The 18,003-nt window shown below is 33.8% G+C and overlaps 1 protein-coding gene across 4 annotated transcripts in view; it reads left to right on the top strand.

The window, feature by feature from the left end:
• LOC128993993 (elongation of very long chain fatty acids protein AAEL008004-like) overlaps positions 1-18,003 on the top strand; it is a 125,741-nt gene that overhangs the window by 48,253 nt on the left and 59,485 nt on the right. For 3 of the 4 annotated variants that reach the window (XM_054418165.1, XM_054418164.1, XM_054418170.1), the window contains one exon: positions 12,629-12,689. The gene's annotated coding sequence lies outside the window, so the exon portion shown is untranslated. Of the gene's footprint in view, positions 1-9,778; positions 9,855-12,628; positions 12,690-18,003 lie in introns of those variants that run through there. The other variant, XM_054418166.1, reaches the window with a different exon arrangement.

The following is an 18,003-nucleotide window of genomic DNA, read 5'->3' as shown; positions in this document are numbered from 1 at the left end:
GACTGTTTAATTTACTACTTTACCAGTCTCCTTACGTCTTTTGCCAAGATATATCAACGCAACTTCGTAATTAATGTACCTTCGTTAATGTACCTGCCACTTACAATATGGCAGTACATACATATAGACATTTAAATATTGTTTTAGCATTAGATTATAAGCTACAAAAACTTTCTAAAATTAATTTTACAAATAATAATGTTAACGTAAAACAGCGTACACTACAATGGACTTACGTAATATACTAATTTACTAGACACTACTTATGTATTAAATACTCTTATTAGATTATATGCTTCTAAGATTTTTATGTCTCTGCTATTTAGTTACTGCATACTTCTTGGATACTCCTTACTGTATACACAAAACTCTTTGTAAAGTATTAATGCATTGGAATAAAGACAACTGACTGCTTTAAAACCTATTGGAAAGGTACATAATGGATCCCATTGATATAAACATAGTATAAAACTAAAAAGGTAACAAAACCATAGGTAGCGATCATTTCGAAATCATTCATATAATGTGGATAAGTCTCCAATGCACTTTTTCTGCAGGTCAGGATAAAAAGCTAATAAAAAATAACCTTAGTACCAATCTGGTTGTGCTGTAACTCTTTAGTTTGTGATTTTAAGACTTTAAGATAACAATTTTTTAAATTAATAAGCAATGCTTTTGAACAATCTAAAATTGCCAACCTACTCCAGGCAATGTTTCGAGTCAACTCATTTCGCAACTTTAAAAGTTTCATCGCAGACTTTCTCACAGACGATCACAACAAATGTGTATCACACCCGCGAATCACAGATAAGATTGTTATCATTGGTATGGCGTCACGGGGATTTTCAGAAGCAGGATGTTCGATCTAGAGTTGAGATATCGTTAGGCAATCTCCAACGAAATCATCCAACGCAGGATTTCGTGTCACGTGAGCAAGTTGTTGTCACGAGTTCGACGCGTGTAATTTATGTACAAGTTTGCAATTCGCAGCTGGAGCGAAATTAGTTTTTGCGGAGTTTTCACATTGTTCGCGTTGCAAATCAGTCGAAGGGTGCAAGTGTTCGGAGAGTGAGGTGGTCTATGAGTAGAGCGTGGGGTTTCAGTCTCTGAGGTCCTGGGTTCAAATCATGCCAAACACAAATGAATCTCGACTATGTGCTAATGCTATTACTCTCTGGCCATAGCTTGAAGGTGGGTTCAGTTCAATGACGTGAAATTCGAGAAGCGACTTTGTGGACGTGGACTGGTTAGTGAGTCTTGTATATGGACGTCAAAACTCCCAATTTCTTGTTTGGGTAATACTTATCGTTTCTAGATAGTCTCCTTTCCTAGTTCCTTCATCTGTGTATCTACTCACAACGTATGCACGTGAATGTGTAAGTAAACCACTATTAAATAAACCCCAAGATTTTAAATTATTTAAACCGTTTCAAAAGTCTAAACTTCGGTTGGTAGCTCTGTTTTGTAGACGTTTTCCTGGTGATTTAGCAGCATCTGTCAAGTCATCGTCTGATAGGAAATACATTACGTGTTACCTTAGGCGAGCTAGCTCTATTGACTAATCGCTCTTGCATGGACTATATCGCTCATCTTGCCCGTTAAATGATCAGTGTTAACAATACGTATATGATTTGCTTGCTATTGACACTTAAATGTTATCCTTTGATCTGTTATTTTAATATTCCGTTAGAAAGATGTTTTTAGTTAATTCATAGATGTTCAATCTTAAATGCACACTTTCGCATGGGATAGGCACTAAGTTAGCTTAAACACTTTTTAATTAATCAAATCTGATAGTTTAATAGTCTGATAGTGATTAACGCACGACAATGAAAATCTAGAATTACGTTCTCAATGTACTTCTTAGTTACTTTAAGTTACTGACAAGGTAGTTATTTTGTTTTTGGTAATTTAAACAGCATTTTTTCTGATCAGCAGAACTATTACAATCATAGGACCCACAATACTGTTCCTGAAATGAACAAATACTGTATTTAGAGCAACGAACTTATACAATGTTAGTCTCTGATTTATTATCGTTGTTAAATCGCAATTACGTAAATTAAACTATTTGCTTTTGCAACAAATAACACTACAGTTTTCCTCCGCGCTCCAAGCTGGTTGTGGCTTTTACTATTTTACGAGCAAAAGGCAATCACGCCAAGCCGAGGCCTAAACTAGTTACATTATTTACTCTGAAACACACCCATCCCTGTACACTATCTTGGGGCCCTGTTGAACTGCGTGAAGTTAGTTTCTTATGTTGGTTTTGCTGAACCAATCAAATTGTTGACGCTAAAACCATGTATTTGTTCATAGTATTAGTATGTAATGAATATTATAGGCATTAAATTGAAACTAAAAACCAATTGCATACACCGTGAAGGTAAATTTTCTAAGTTTTCTAAGTTCTAAGTTCTACGAATGGAAATTCGTGAAATATATACAGTTTCCATTTTAGCGAATTTCCCTGTAGGGAAGTAGCTACTGTCGTAAGTCTCATGGTATATCATGGTAAGACGTAGGCCTGGGTGATTTAATATTTTATTTTGATGTCCCCAGAAGCCCAAAACAACATCCGTTAAAATGTTATGTATATATAGAGAGATGTATGACAAATGACAAATTCTTTTTTTAACCTGCCCTGAGTTAGACCAAAGTTCCACTCTTCCCCCAGGACAGGAACAACAAATATACAAACAACATATACTGTACATGTACAGAGTTGTGGACTATGAAAATCTAAAATTTACTTTTAATAAGTGAAAAACACAAATTATATAACAATACAGAAGTGTAAAAAAGAAATTAACTTACACTTACAAATCAAAACATATTACATTGATAACTAAAGATTTTATCACCTAAAACTATTATGGGATTATCAAACAAAATGAGGATACCTAATATTTATACTTGTGTAGAAAGTAATAGTTGAAAAAAAAACACTACATCTTCATTACATAGTGATTTTATACTTCATATTTTTGTAATAACAGCTTTTTTACTGCTTTAGAAAAACTTTTAGGGTTATTAAGGTTTTTTATCTCACTATCTAAATTATTGATAGGTCTAATCGATAATACATGGAAAGATTTGTTATATATCATCGTTCTATGCACAGGAAATTGAATTATCTCATTACCAAATCTAGTTCCTCTCATATGGATATCACGCATTCTTGAGTACATTTCAAACAAATATTCCGGCTTACAATTATTTAGAACTTTATAAACTGTGTTTAAAACATTTAATTCTCTTTTCTCTTTAATCTTTAACCAACCCAACTGACGATAATACCTTGTTACATGATCATCCAGTCTTAAATTAAATATATATCTAATACAGGAATTTTGAGCAACTTGTATTCTGCTAGTTAGATCGTCATTAGTCACAATATACAGCAATGGCATAGTCAATGATAGGAAAAATTAATGTTTCTACTAGCTCTTTCTTAAAACGTAATTTTGTGGATTGAAACATAAGCGTCTAAATTGGCACAAACAACGATATATTCTATTGCAAACATTGGTCACTTGATCAGTCCACGATAGGTTCTTTGCCAATGTAATTCCTAAGTTGATAACACTTGTTTCATACTTTAACTCTTGACCATTAATTACTACTCGATGAATATTGTCCATGTTTATTGTGTTTAATAGCCTTGATGTTCCTATTACAATAGGTTTGTACTTCTGTAAATTTAAACTAAGACCATGACCTTGACACCACTGAAATACAGAAGATAGGTCCGCATTTAACATATCTACAGCATCATTAATTTTACCAACATTACAGTCTATATAGAGTTGCAAATCATCTGCATAAAACATACTTTTACTAAAAATAATACATTCATTTAATCTATGTATGTGTCCGTGAACGCGATAACTTGAGTAATTGTTGTCCGATTTTGATGAAATTTGGTTTAAAGGTGTAGGGCGGGATAAACTTGGTGAGTTTGCCATGGGAACGGGATTTTATGGAGTGAAAACTGGGTTTTCCGATTTTTGACCATCGAAACACAATATTTCCCGATTTCTCTCTAGACCATTTTTAAGAGCTTAAAAAAAAACAATTTAGCATATTAAATTTATTTGTACGCTAATGGGTTACGGAAAAAGTAAAAAAAAAAAAAACTGAAAATGTCCATCTTATTCTTATGGTGAATATTGTTAACTGTTGTAGGTTGCTTGTATATGGATATATTTTGATTGAACTTGGTAAATTTATTTATTTTATACTAACCTATACATTTTCTACTAAAGGAACTCTATTTGCCTCCCTGTAGCTGCGAACCTAGGTACTCGTTTGAAAATCAAATCAGGCAAATTGAAATTTGCTTAGTCTGCAGGTTTGCTGTAGCGGGAGTATCATATATTAAAACGTGTTGAATGCAAATAAAATCACTGAAATTGTACGCAGTATTGTAGTATCCAACAGACTAACAGACATTGGCAACAGAATAAAAAAGTGTAAAAGAACAACTGAAGAAGTAAATTCATTGAAAATGGCCGCCATCCACAAGTCTAACCTTGACGAAACCTCATTATCTGATATCTTTACAAACAAATGCATTCTTGCTTGCACTTGCACTACCAGTTTTCTAGCCACTTGAACAAAGCGGGTTTTCATTTATTTATTGTACTTTGTTGACCTTCTAGTGTTGACAACCCGCAGTCAGTTTTATATGGAACTAGCTGGCCCGACAGACGTCGTCCTGTCCTAACGTGGTTTTATGTCAAATGCTTGTTCATTTTCAAGATCCTGGTTGAAGTTCGTTCGCTATGCTCACTCGCCTTTAGGTTGGAGTTCGTTCGCTGCGCTCACTTGCCTTCAGGTTAGCTCGTTCGCTACGCTAACTCGCCTCCAGGTTGAAGTTCGTTCGCTACGCTCACTCACCTTTTGGTTGCAAATTAGCTGTTGTCATAAATAAAAAAAAAATAAATAATCATGCTGCACCCTGTTGGTAAACTTATTAACTTTTTAATGCTATTGAACATCACAGAGACAGAATCAAATTGCTTAGTTGAACCAGCTGTTAAGATTCTTTAATTCCATTTAAATATGAGTACTCATAAGGTTAACATGGGAGACTCCATAGCCACTGGGGCGGAGCCCTTTTGACGGATCTGCACCAAACTTCACACAAACCATCCTTGAATAATGCTTAATAATGCCTGAAAGTTTCATTACAATCTGTCGAGCGGTTTCGGAGTCCATAAAGGACAAACAAACAAACATACATACAAACATACATTGGATTTTATAGGCTATATATAGAAGAACTTAGTTCATTTGTGGTGGCATAATAAGTGTAGATTTAAAGTCAATGATGATACGCACCTGTATCGTTTTCCTTTCCACACTATCTCTTTAATGCTTTTGATAAGTGAACTACAGCATTATCTACATGAAACACTAAAAGAGAAAATACAATGTTTCATAGTAGCACACGTTTTGTGAGAGATTGTGAAGGAAGGAAATTCTTTTTAAGAATAAAAAAAAGGTGACAGATACTCCATATAGGTAAAATTTAATAAACTAATCAGAATCAATGGTAGTATAAAATTTTCTTAATTTTTAAATCACGGTTAATCTTATATTATACATTGTCTATTATTTAAAAAGAAAATTAGAGCGTTAGCTCCATCAACAACGTGACATTAATGTGTTTAAAAAAATAATAATCCAATAAATGCTACAAGTAAAAAACGTGGAAAATGCTATTCACTAATGTTGGGTTTTTGCTCGTCTCTAAACTTATCAACCCTAAAACAATCCTTTCGTATAAACAAATAAAAACTAGGTTACATCAATGGGAAACTAATGATGAATTAATATTAGCCATGAAACAAACGATAAAAGTAAATAGTTAATTTAAACTAAAATGACAACCAAGTCCAATGTCCTACCACTAATTAGGATGTTTGTTCCGTCTTAATATCCTCAACTAAATCTGTGTTTCCCGTAAATGGTACATGACTTTGAGTGTAAAAGAGTTAAAATCCCATTAGGGATTTGACAATAAGGATGCGGAAGTGTAGAACTACTACACCTGCTAAACTTTTGATCTTGTACACCATCGATCATCAAAGTCAGGTTTGTTCAAGTTAGAGTGGAAGTTGCTTTGGAAGCATAAGTTTACGTGTACAATGATCTTTTACATATTTTTCTTTCCGTTCTACCTCAGCATTTTAAACCTGCGTTTGGTTTTTTGCTGCTTGTAGTGTAGTCGTAAGGTCATCAATGCCCTTTTGGTCTGCCAAGTGAGGTTCATTGTATGTTTTTCAGGTAGACATTCTTTAAAAACTCACTTAACTCTTTTAACTTAATTATATTTCACTCAAAATACCAAAAAATATTTCAACAACAAACTGTGAATATATGCGGGACGTAATACGCGTTGATTGTGAGCGTGACAAGAATAAATAATAAACATTATTTGCAATCGTTTTTATGTTATAATACCCATCCCGCACTTAAAAACTCTTTTTCATGATTTAGCTTAATTGAAAGTTGACAATCGTTAAAACTGTTACTCTAAATATAATCTAGGACATAATAAACGTTACGATAATAAAACTTAAAGAAAGTAAATTCAATAGACTTTTGGTTTACCAAGCCTGTTAAATTTCATAAATTAAAAACATTACTTATCTCTTTTTGTCTTCACTTAATCAACTCTTATTGAAGATAAACTAACATAATATAACATAACCTCTGACTGAATATATCTTAACCATGTTACGGTAGTAATGTTTAACACATATAATACCATGTTTCATAATGTAAAATCATGGCGTTTTTGCATGTGGATCGCTGAATTTTCAAGGATAAAATGGTCCAAACTACCACATTCCGCCTAGTCATCTTACGTTAGTACTGTAGTACTTAGATTCGAACTGCTAGAGTCCAACTTCGGGTGTGACAACACATCTAGTCGTCCATCCAAGATGGTTAGATTCATCTAAACACATGACAATATTTTGGGCAAAACCGGCAATGTCAAACATTTTGTCCCAACATGCCACATTTTCAATCAGAGATGTATGCGTTTTCGCGATTTTGATTTACATGATTATCCTTGATATGAGTGTTTCCCATAGGAAGGCTCTTGGGGCCGTTAACTAAAGTGTGTTGAAAGTGACGGATGTTTGTACATTGTAGGAAGTAGGCTGCTACCTTGGCGAAGCCGTGTAGCTTTTGCACATCTTCATGTTCCGAAACATCCTTCGTTTAGTCATACACAGTTATGACGTTATGATGTGTAATCATATCAGTCAATACGAACCAGCTGTGTAGATTTCCATGGATTATGACTAATTCTTTCCTCTTCAGGAAATAAAATCCTCTAGTATAATGTCGTGAGACCGCGAAATGAACATTCTATTTAAATAGTTGAAGGGTCGATCAGAAATCACGTCATAATGTAAAATACATAATGTGGATGAGTTTTGTCTTTCTACGTTTGACTGCGTTAATTTCAAATGGTTCTCACTTATAGGACATCTTAATATTTTTGCTTTCATATTTTTGACGATAAAGTGACCCCGAAGGACAAGCTACAGTTTGTGGAAATTCCCTTTATGGTTAGTTGGTAAGCAAAAAGAATGGCTTTGTTCACATAAACCCTCATTCTACACTGGAAGATAACCATAATATTGTCTTCAGCGGCGTCTAATGAATGATATGTCAATAAGGGTTTAATCTATGTCTTGTTATCTTATGTCTAACCGCTGTAAAATTAGTACACAACTGATTTATCTCAACTGATTTTACTCGATGTTTTAAAGACATATGTTATAGATAGAGTAATGACAATTTTTAAATGCTTTTGGTTAGCAAAACTCGAATAGGGAAAGGAAGGTTCAAGTGGCAGTTGTGTTTTTGTCTCAATGTGCAGTGCACCATATACGGGAAACGCCGGGTTTAGTCCAATGCAATAAGACAAACGTAGCTGTAGCCAGGCGGTTTGAATGCCTTGCCTAGTTGTACCATAGATTAAACTATGGTTGTACCATTGACTTTATAGAGATATAAAGTCAATGGTTGTACGTTATGGCTGGAGGAGCATTGACGTATAAAAATCCAATAAATATTTTATATTACACAAATTACATTTCCTAACACATTTTGTAAATTTAATTCATGTAAATTAGACTCATTGACTTCAACCTTGTTCCACGAACTATAATTTTAATCAAAAGAGCACTATAACCAAGAATACCATGCTAAAAAAAACTATATACATACCCGTTTACAACAACCACAACCTTAGATCAAACATTTTTCTATTTTCGTCAAATTTATTGATATTCTGCTGTTGAAATCGACCTGGATATTTTGATTTTAGATTGATTGCGAAGTGTTCAATCAAGTTTTGTTTTATTGATAAAAACTTATTGTGTTACTGTTTGTACGGTGATTGGTACACATCTTGCTGCGAAGCACGGTTAAAGCAACTGCTTTAAAAAACAATGCAGTCATTTTATGTTAAACGTAAACACCAAATAATAAGTTTAAAGGCAGTTGAGAGTATTTTCCAGTGGTTGCATTAGCATTTCAAATGACCGTAAGTTGACAACAATTTAGTTGTTGCATCATGGCGAATTTCAGTAATGCAAGGTCACTCGATGGGTTTGCAAGCATTCACTCTAAAAGCGTTGTGGAACTGTATTGACCTAATTACTTAATTGTTCTTGGACGCAACAAAAACTGAAAGCTCCAATCTGCATAGTGTCAGCAAAACATTCCCTCAAGACAAACTGTGTATTAGTACGTTAAAAACTTTCGAGTTTGGCAAACCCAAAAAGGAGAACATTCGAATTACTGTAGGCAATTTTAGTAACATAAACATAAATTGTTTAATCCAGATTTTTACATACCTAACATTTTTATTTGTTATTGATAAGTTTGCAAATTTACACAGGGGTTTTTTAAACGGTTAGTAAGTAATGCCGAGTTCTTTTTTTTTGTAAATATTTGGGCAATATTAATCAACATTTGAGAAGTGACGTTTTCTTTTTTATCTGAGTGTTTATTATGTTATGTACATTGAAAATTCCTTAATAAGAGGCTTATCCAATTGCTTTTGTAGGGGTAAAGTCTGATTGAAGATGGACTTTAAAGATACGACATTTACTTCAGCATTCTTAGACAAAATGGATTCATTGAAAATAAAACACACAAAAAGTAAACGTATGCATTAGGGAGCTTTAAAATAAAAATAAAAACTTATATAAACACGACTCCAAGTTTAAATCATATTCAACATAGATTTGTCATCCTAGTCGATCAGTTGAAGGCAGTTAGGTATGTTTCCTTTCGGTTCATGTTATTCGTTGTCCTAAATAGAATTTTATAACCCCATTTTTTAAACTAAATAAAAAAATTTATTTTTTAAAATTTTGCATCTAATTTGGTGTAGTAACACAATGGTAAATACAATAATGTAAAATAAACACTTAAAACAAACATATATAGTCGCCGGAAACACACTGGAACGATTTTAAGAATTCTTGTAACAACATAAAAAGTCTTCTCGCAGTATCCAAAGTCAATGGTTACACTCAAACGGTATGAGAATGACTCAAAGTTTAAAGTAACACATTGTCACATTTCGGGCCATATTCACAACATTGGGCTGTAGCGTAGGGCCTTGACATCGTACTGTTTACCTTAGCAATCGACGTAGTTCCGCCGTTCGCCGCCGCAGCCACCTAGCGCTAGTGGCGCGCCGCTAGCACTCAATGCTGATTGTTATGTTATGTCATTTCAGTGAAGCGTTTGCCGTCGATGTCAGTGTAGTTGGTGCCTTGTTACTTTAACTTCACCGCCAGTTCGCATGTCAAGTAAGATAGTGTTATCAGTGTTTTGTGAAATTATTTTTAGAATTTAAATTTTTTGTAATTTTTTTTAGTTAATTTTTAAGATTTTAAGACGATTTAGTATTTTTATAGATTTTATAAATTTATAGAGTTGTATGCTCCGTGAGAATGATTGTAATTTAATTTAAAAAATTAGTAAAATACGCAATTTTTGAAAATTAAATACAAAATATTTTTTAAGACCCATATTTGAAATAAATATTTGACTATTTTTTTTCCTGACATTATTTCTAAATTTTACAATTTTACTCTGTGGTTAAATAGTTTCAATATATAGGCCTAGTAACAAAATATAAATATACAGTTCAAGTAACATATATTCAAATTGTATCAAGTTGAAGTGTAAACTAGTTCAATAGACAATTACCTCTAATTACCTATTTACAATTTAAAACTGTTATTTTATTGTGGCTAACAACTTTAACAATTTTGGTAGGCTAAATCATTATTACACTACATTAAATTTGTTTTCAAATTGATAAACGTTTAGTGAATCCTGTTTCATGCCACTATAGGTTAATTTTAATTCAAATAAAAGTATTTTGTGTGGAGGACATTCAAAAGCGGGGTTTCCTTAAAATTGAAAATAATTTTAGGCGCTATAGTAGCTAAATTAAAATGATTTTACCCTAATAAATTAGTCACTGTTAATAGGTTTTTCTTATTCATTGCTTACTAACTAATTTAAAATTTGTACTATTACACATTATCAGTTATTGTAAATTTTTGTAAAAGTAGTTATAATTTTAATGACATTACCTCAAACCCATCTTTTAAATTTTTAGTTCTAACTAATTGTGTACACTCAAATCAAAACCTTTTCATATCTTAAAGTTTTATATCTCAAAAAAACCGATTTTTCATGTGGATGATAAAATCAAAGGTATCAGTTACCATATTGAATCTAAAATACCTTTAGTCGAGGGGCTTATGTCATATTTTCATAATTTTCTAAGAAACTAACACGTTAAAAGCAACAACTGTCTTTAGAGACTCTACAGGTGGCTGGGCGTTTAAATTGCCGCGCGATGATGAATGTTTACAGGTGTTTGTGTACGGGTTGTTGAACTTAAATTTTGATTTGGTGGATTTGAGAAAAAAGTAGTAGTTCATTCAACCTAATATGGATAAAAATGTATATACTTATCTGATCCATATAAAAATACGCTAACCAATACTGTTCGATGCCCAATTCAACCACGTTCATTTTTTTTGTCCATCTATCAATTGTCAGAACAGATGTTCCTAACAAAAGAAACAGCTGATTTTAGTCGAATATGTGACATATAAAAACTAAGCTTCATGCAAGGAATGTCTTGGTATTAATCACATATGGTTGACGTTTTGAGCAGATCGCTGGCGGAAAAAAGCTGACAGTACAGTACTAGTGATACCGTGGTGTTATCAGTATTGCTGGGACGATACTGCTTATCAGATGCATTGTTTACATTGGCGAACAATAAATAACTGGTACGCGTTCTCCTCCCCTCCCCACCGTTGACGTACCTCTCGCCTGACGTAGCGTAGGTACGTGGGTGAATTTATTAAAAATATGATATTTTCTGGGGTTGATTCGGTGATTTATAAGGATTTTTTGCTGTACAAAACGTCGAATCAGTAAATAGCAAACGATAAAAATCGACGTAACTGATTTATTGGTTAAATCTGCAACGGACCAAAGCTAAAATCAAAGTTCCCGTGTTTTGCCAATATTTTATCGCCTTATATAACACTTTTGTTAGTTGGTACTTTTCATACCGTATTAGGAATACAACGTGGATTTCAATAGCAAGACTCTAGTATTTCGTAAAATTCTGCTGTACAATATAAATTGATACAGGTTTTTGTAATGTTATGTTTTAACAATTAATCGTTACTACCGAGTGACCGATCGACGCTGGTAATTTTAATGTTTACCAAGATTTGTGCAAAATGCATTATTCATCTGTTTATACTATCCAGTACACCTTTCCATAGACAGGGATGCAACTACGCGCATTTTATACAATACAACATTTTCATCTGACCAGATTGGCTTAAAATTCTGGGTTATGTGTGTTAAAACGGCCCTCAATGAATTTTACACTTTTAAAACGATTTTCCCTCTAATTTTGTACTGATTTATATCTAACTGCGTGAAACTATACATTTGTAATTTAATGTAAAAATGAATCCGTTTTCCGGAACTTATTGTACTAAAAAACACCTTCGCTGCCATAAAAACACAATATTTAACGTGGTCATGCTGTATCGTATCAAGCTCTTGTAACGTGAGTATTTAAATATATATTTTAAATTTCCGGAGTATTATGACGAGGTGAGCCGCTCCCCATAAGGATCAGGGTCAAGTTTAAATATCATGCAAATAGTTATTTACCCCACAGCATCTGTTTAAGGTCAACCGCAATTTATTCCGTGATAATATTGATATACTTTCTAGTTAGATTGTTTAGCATACATGAAATAGACTATGTTAATAGCAGTGTATTCCAAAAATGTTTAATTGTTGAGAACTACATTGTTAGATCATTTAAAACTTAATTATACGCGTTTTTTTTCATTTTGTGGCTCTCTAGTTGTTGTTATTTTGTACTATTGCGTTGACGTTTGTGTCTGGTGTTTTGCCCCCCCCCTTTAAAATCACTTGCCTGAATTAATTTTGTAATTCATTTATTTGTTGTGGTGTTATTATGTTTTGCTAAGAATGCAACTTTGTAACCAATTCTGTATGTTTCCAGGCTAGCATAGCCACGTCATCTTCCCTGCTACAGGAGTGACTCTTATTCACCATCTCTTTTGGTAAGTCCAATCTTAAACAACATATAAATATTTATATACTGCATCATTTGAAAGGTAGACTCTTTCACCATTGTGAATGTTTTTAGAGTAACTTGTTTTTATAGAGACTCCAGAAATACACTTGTAGACCCGTATTCTTAGTTTTACAGCCACTAAATTTATGCTGTCAAACCACATTTGCTATTCATAATCGATACAATTACTTCTCTTTGAAAAAATGAAAATTTGACCTTAAACGGATTTAGGTGAGTTTTTTTATTCCTTACTAGCTGTGTACCCGTTCTACGCACGGGGATCTTATAATATTCAGTTGAAACCTTCTTATATAACGAACAGCAGTTGGTTTGCATATTTTAAGATATGCTGGCCAAACTATTATACATAGCTTCATTTTATGTTGTTTTTTGTTGTTCCGGATCGGTATGACAATCAATAAAAGGTTAAATTACCTCTGTGTCTGCCGGTCGATCCTATAACGGTAGGCTTACTTTTATTTTTACTATCTGATCTCGTTTGCATGGCTCAATCACGTCCTGGTTGAAGTTCGTTCGCTACGCTCACTCACCTGTATGTTGGAGCTCGTTCGCTGCGCTCACTTTCCTTCAGGTTAGCTCGTTCGCTACGCTCACTTGCCTTCAGGTTAGCTCGTTCGCTACGCTCACTCGCCTCCAGGTTGCAAATTAGCTGTTGTCATAAATGTAAAAGAAATAATAGTGCTAGTGCTGCACCCTGTTGGTAATCCTTGTAACTTTAATGCTATTGAACATCACAGAACAGAACCAACTTGTTTAATTGAAACAGCTGTTAAGATTCAATAATTTCATTTCTCATAAGGTTAACATGGGCTTCCAGAAATTCCACGTCAAAAATCGACAAAAACTTGATTTTCAAGGGTTTACTGTTAAATATCTAACTGTCTCATATTCGATGAAATACGTCTAAAACCATCTCATATATGTATAGTATTTGGAAAATAAGTTTCAGGCGGGACAGTGCTATAGTTATTGAGGAGTAGTTGTAATAAAGTGCGTATTTTAGCGTTACCAAGAGAATGACAGATAGACAGACAGACAGACAGACAGACAGACAGACAGAAATTGAGATAAGGTTTGATTCGGTTTCTCTGACCTATGAAATGTAAAAATAACCAAAAAGTTCATTATTCTAAGCAATGTACAGACAAAACTCTAATTTTATTTATATAGATATTGTTCAATATTAGTATGTTTACTTTACTCTACATGTTTCCTGTCCAATTTTAGGATTTTTTTCCAACTTCGATTAATATGTTTCTTATTATCACATTAAAATTAATATTCATAACATAAAATTTTAGATATCGTTTACGTTTTTGGTTAATTTTTCCCAACGCCAATTATTTGTCCTATAACAACTAAAACCCACTATCAACATGATGAATAATCGCGAAGGCAATTTTGGCCTGTTCTTTGGCTGATTTCTCAAGTATTATTTTATACTATCCAATAATTCATGGCGTAACGTCACCCAATGTCTTTTTCTTCTCTTCCCATTATTGAGTTTTGAGTTTTCCTATGGAATGTGCATCAGCTGATTTGAAGCCGAAGCTTGACAGTGGCATGTCGGTTATCAATTTCTGCGATATCCGATATATTTGGGCGGAGAATCTCTGTGATAACACAAGTGTCAAAGTGTATCGTTATCACAAAGGTTTCAATCAACTGTTAAAGCACACTGAATCTATTGAATTACTCTGTTGCATGTTTTGACGACAGGTTAACTTTTTTATCTTATCTCCAACAGTGTTGGGAATCCTATAAAAACGACTGAATCGGGATTAGTCTAGCGCACTGAACAGCACAAAATAGCAAGTAACTCTAGAAGTTAAAGTAGTAATAGTGAAATTGTGTCTTCATTTTCTAACATAGTTAGTACAGATATAGTTTGCTTAAACCGAGCTTATTGTGAATCAAATGCAAGTTTTAGTGGGTAGACACAGAACGTTGTACTAATTGTTTACAGTCTGCAAATTTAATCAGCTAGGAGGAATCGGCACTTACTAAGTATGACTCAATTCTGCTTCACAGTAACGTCTGGAATTTAACCAGACCAAAGAAATCAGCTGATCGTGAAAACCCACACATAGTCATGACAAATTCTGATTAGTACATTTTCCATGATTTTTTAACGTTAGAAATACCTTAACATGATTGTTTTTTTCGCGGAAGGTTCTCGGCTGTCGATTGTTGATGTCACGTGTTGGTAGAATCTCCTATGACGTTGACCGTGTTGATGCTATGAGCGATGACGTGTTGGTAGAATCTCCTATGACGTTGACCGTGTTGATGCTATGAGCGATGACGTGTTGGCAACATTGCGTATGTTTGTGTATGGGAAAGCCTGCAGCTGATGAATGAAGGTGGTAATTGTTTAGTCGACAGTTCTGCCAACCTTACACTTTGGTTTGGTGTCCTTCAAGTTCGCATTCTTATCTGAAACTGTTGTATAAAATCGTAAATGTATGTGTGATTTGTACGTGTTATGTGTTACCTTTTGATTTTTCAATTCAATTTCAGTTGCAGTTAGGTTACGCGGGTTTGTACAGTGTATTGTCAGATTATTATTTATTTGTATGTTGAAACATTAGATATATAGTTAAAAGGACATATGGAATAGGGTGTTCCTCCAATGACCATGTATTCACTTTAAAGTGTGTAAACATGTGATAACTAACTTCAAAGCCGGCTAGCTTCAGATAGCTTGATGATTCAATTTTTTCTTCATACAAATCATGAAAAATAGAATTATTGATGCAAGAATTCCACCCACACACTTCCATACATTGCCAAACTCCTTTCAACCGTATGTGCAGTAGCACTTTCAAAATAAATACAAAACCTGTCTTTTTGGTCATGGTCATTTTATTCAAATTTCTAAGAAGGGTGTTCTATATCTATTTGTGATGGTAACAAAAAGGATTACTCTACAACTTTGAAGGAAGTTTAATAATACAAGACCTTCATAAACAAGAAAGCTATTTTTTTAGGCTAAAATAGTTTCCATCAATGTTTTTATTTTATCACTTTTTTCCGAAATCAATACTTCAAATTCTTATCTAATTTTGGAAATTCACATGTTTTGTGAGGATACAATATGGTGCTTGTAAATGATCACTTACGTAGATATATATTGATAAAATCGCTATTGCGTTACCGATACAGTACCTTCATATTTACGTTTAGTAGTTTCCAAAGTATTTATACCTGAAATGTTGTTGAACTTCGCATTATTTACTTCTGTCTTGTAACCGAAAGTGAAGTGTCGTTATCACCTGAAATTGGTTGTCTAGAAAAACAAACAAGATCCTTATAATTTGTTGATCACCTTTATAATCAGTTAGTCGGAGATTGATCCTGATAACATTATCTGAAGTGATAAGAACGAAGACCCAGGACCTCCGGTTTGCCTCATGTTTACCTAATATCTCCCATATCTGATGGGGTTTTAATGGTTTTCCAACTTGTGTTGACGAAAAGTTCGTCCTTCGTGTCGTGATAGAAATAGTCGAACCAAAGTGATAACGGTGTTATATTGTTGTTTTGGTGTGCTGCATTGCTGCGTACATTCTTGAGATCTCTTTGTACAGGTAACTTTTCTTTTCACTGCTAGAGCGTTAAATTAATTTAATTGCCTTAGTTTTGTGATTAAAAACCCATAAACTACATTACTAAACAAGTAGACGGTCTCCTTAACGAACATAGACAATCGAATTTTCTTTGAGATATGTTCAAATTACTCAACCGAAGTTGAATTGTTTTCTTGTCCTGAAGATGGGGTTCTGCAACGTAGGAAATTTATTTCGCCAGTCCAAAGACGCGGTCGAACACCAAGATAAGTCAGTATGGCGGTATATTGTTATTGAAAAGTTTTAATTTTGAAATTCTCAGAATAAAAAAGGGGTTACTAATAAAGTTTGGAGAATTTAATTTAATATCCTAGTCGTTGGTAAAATTGTATTTACTTAGAGAAGGATAGTCTACCGTGTTAGAAGTGAACACCTCGTGGAAACTAAAATTGACACAGATTTTCAAAATATGATTTCTCACGGAAATGTCAAATAGTTTACAGGTTTACAGGTTTGCATTATTGTTGAATTAAGATAATGTCATTAGACTTTTGTTTTATTATCTATTGTTCATTGCCTGTGTATTTTAACATCTAAAGCCTGTTAATTTGCATCTAAAGCCTGCATCATGAACTTACAGTGAGCGTCTATTCTTCAATGTTTTATGTACATAGAATTAGGAGGGGAGCAACTGAAGAGACTTTAGTTTTACAACTGAAAATTCTCTGCATATCTCTTCCCTCTTCCGTCTGTGTGTATAGTATCGGGGATAAGTCATGTCTTACAAGTAACGTGATTTATTTGTTCGTGTTTTTTACGTGTTAAATAAAGTTGTGAACAACTAACGTCTAATTTAATTCATGAAATACGATTAAATATTGTATTCGAGTTGGGATCAGTTTACATATTTATAGTGCACACGCCACTACCTGCAACTGTATAATATTCTGAAGGCGATTCCCATGCTGTTACAAAGGCAATCTGATGACATTGAGAGTGGTTGTAATTCGTTGAGTTAATCACATTGTTTAACCATTTATTCAGATTCAATTTAAAAACGCTTTATTCCAATTTCTCAACCTCACTAAATACAGTAGCTATATTGTTTATCATCGGTGAAATTTTATAGGAAAAAATCAAAAACCTAACCTAATTTTTAACCAAGCACCGATTATGGTCTTAAACAAAGCATTTAAGTTCACCCTTTTCTGTGTTGTTCCGACGTATTCTGGACTTCTGAGACATTTTTAGCAGGTTAGCCAACTGCGTGGCCGCGGCGTTTTTAGTGACAACATCGACGGTTACCAATAGTGTGGAAACACTGCAAACTGTTATAACACCAGGCAAAATTGACCGACGCGGGTCTGTTTAGGCGGGTAATAACTCAGAAGTGAGCAAAACATGTGGAATTTGTCAGTAATTTTAAAGGTGTCACAGTGTATGTTGACATCGTTGTCACCTATGCTATCAGTTCACCTTTTCTCGCTAGGTCAGTTGTACGTCGTCGTCCACGTGACATCGCTGTACCTAATTACCCACATATATCTCAGTTATGGTTGTCTTGTCCCGCCTCTCGTGATATGATGTGCTAACTGGGTTTCCCATTTAGAAATCACCGGTTCTTCGCAAGTAGCTTGATTAATTGTGTTGATATAACCGCGATGTTTGACTTGTGATCGCGTGGTGTATAAGTAAATAAATCTATATAGG

This window comes from Macrosteles quadrilineatus, unplaced genomic scaffold (assembly GCF_028750875.1).
Source record: "Macrosteles quadrilineatus isolate MER2022 unplaced genomic scaffold, UCM_ALF_1.0 Scaffold_5__1_contigs__length_97177068, whole genome shotgun sequence".
Classification (NCBI taxonomy): Eukaryota; Metazoa; Arthropoda; class Insecta; order Hemiptera; family Cicadellidae; genus Macrosteles; species Macrosteles quadrilineatus.
Note: the sequence above shows the minus strand (reverse complement) of the source record. Positions and strands in the feature narration are given on the sequence as shown.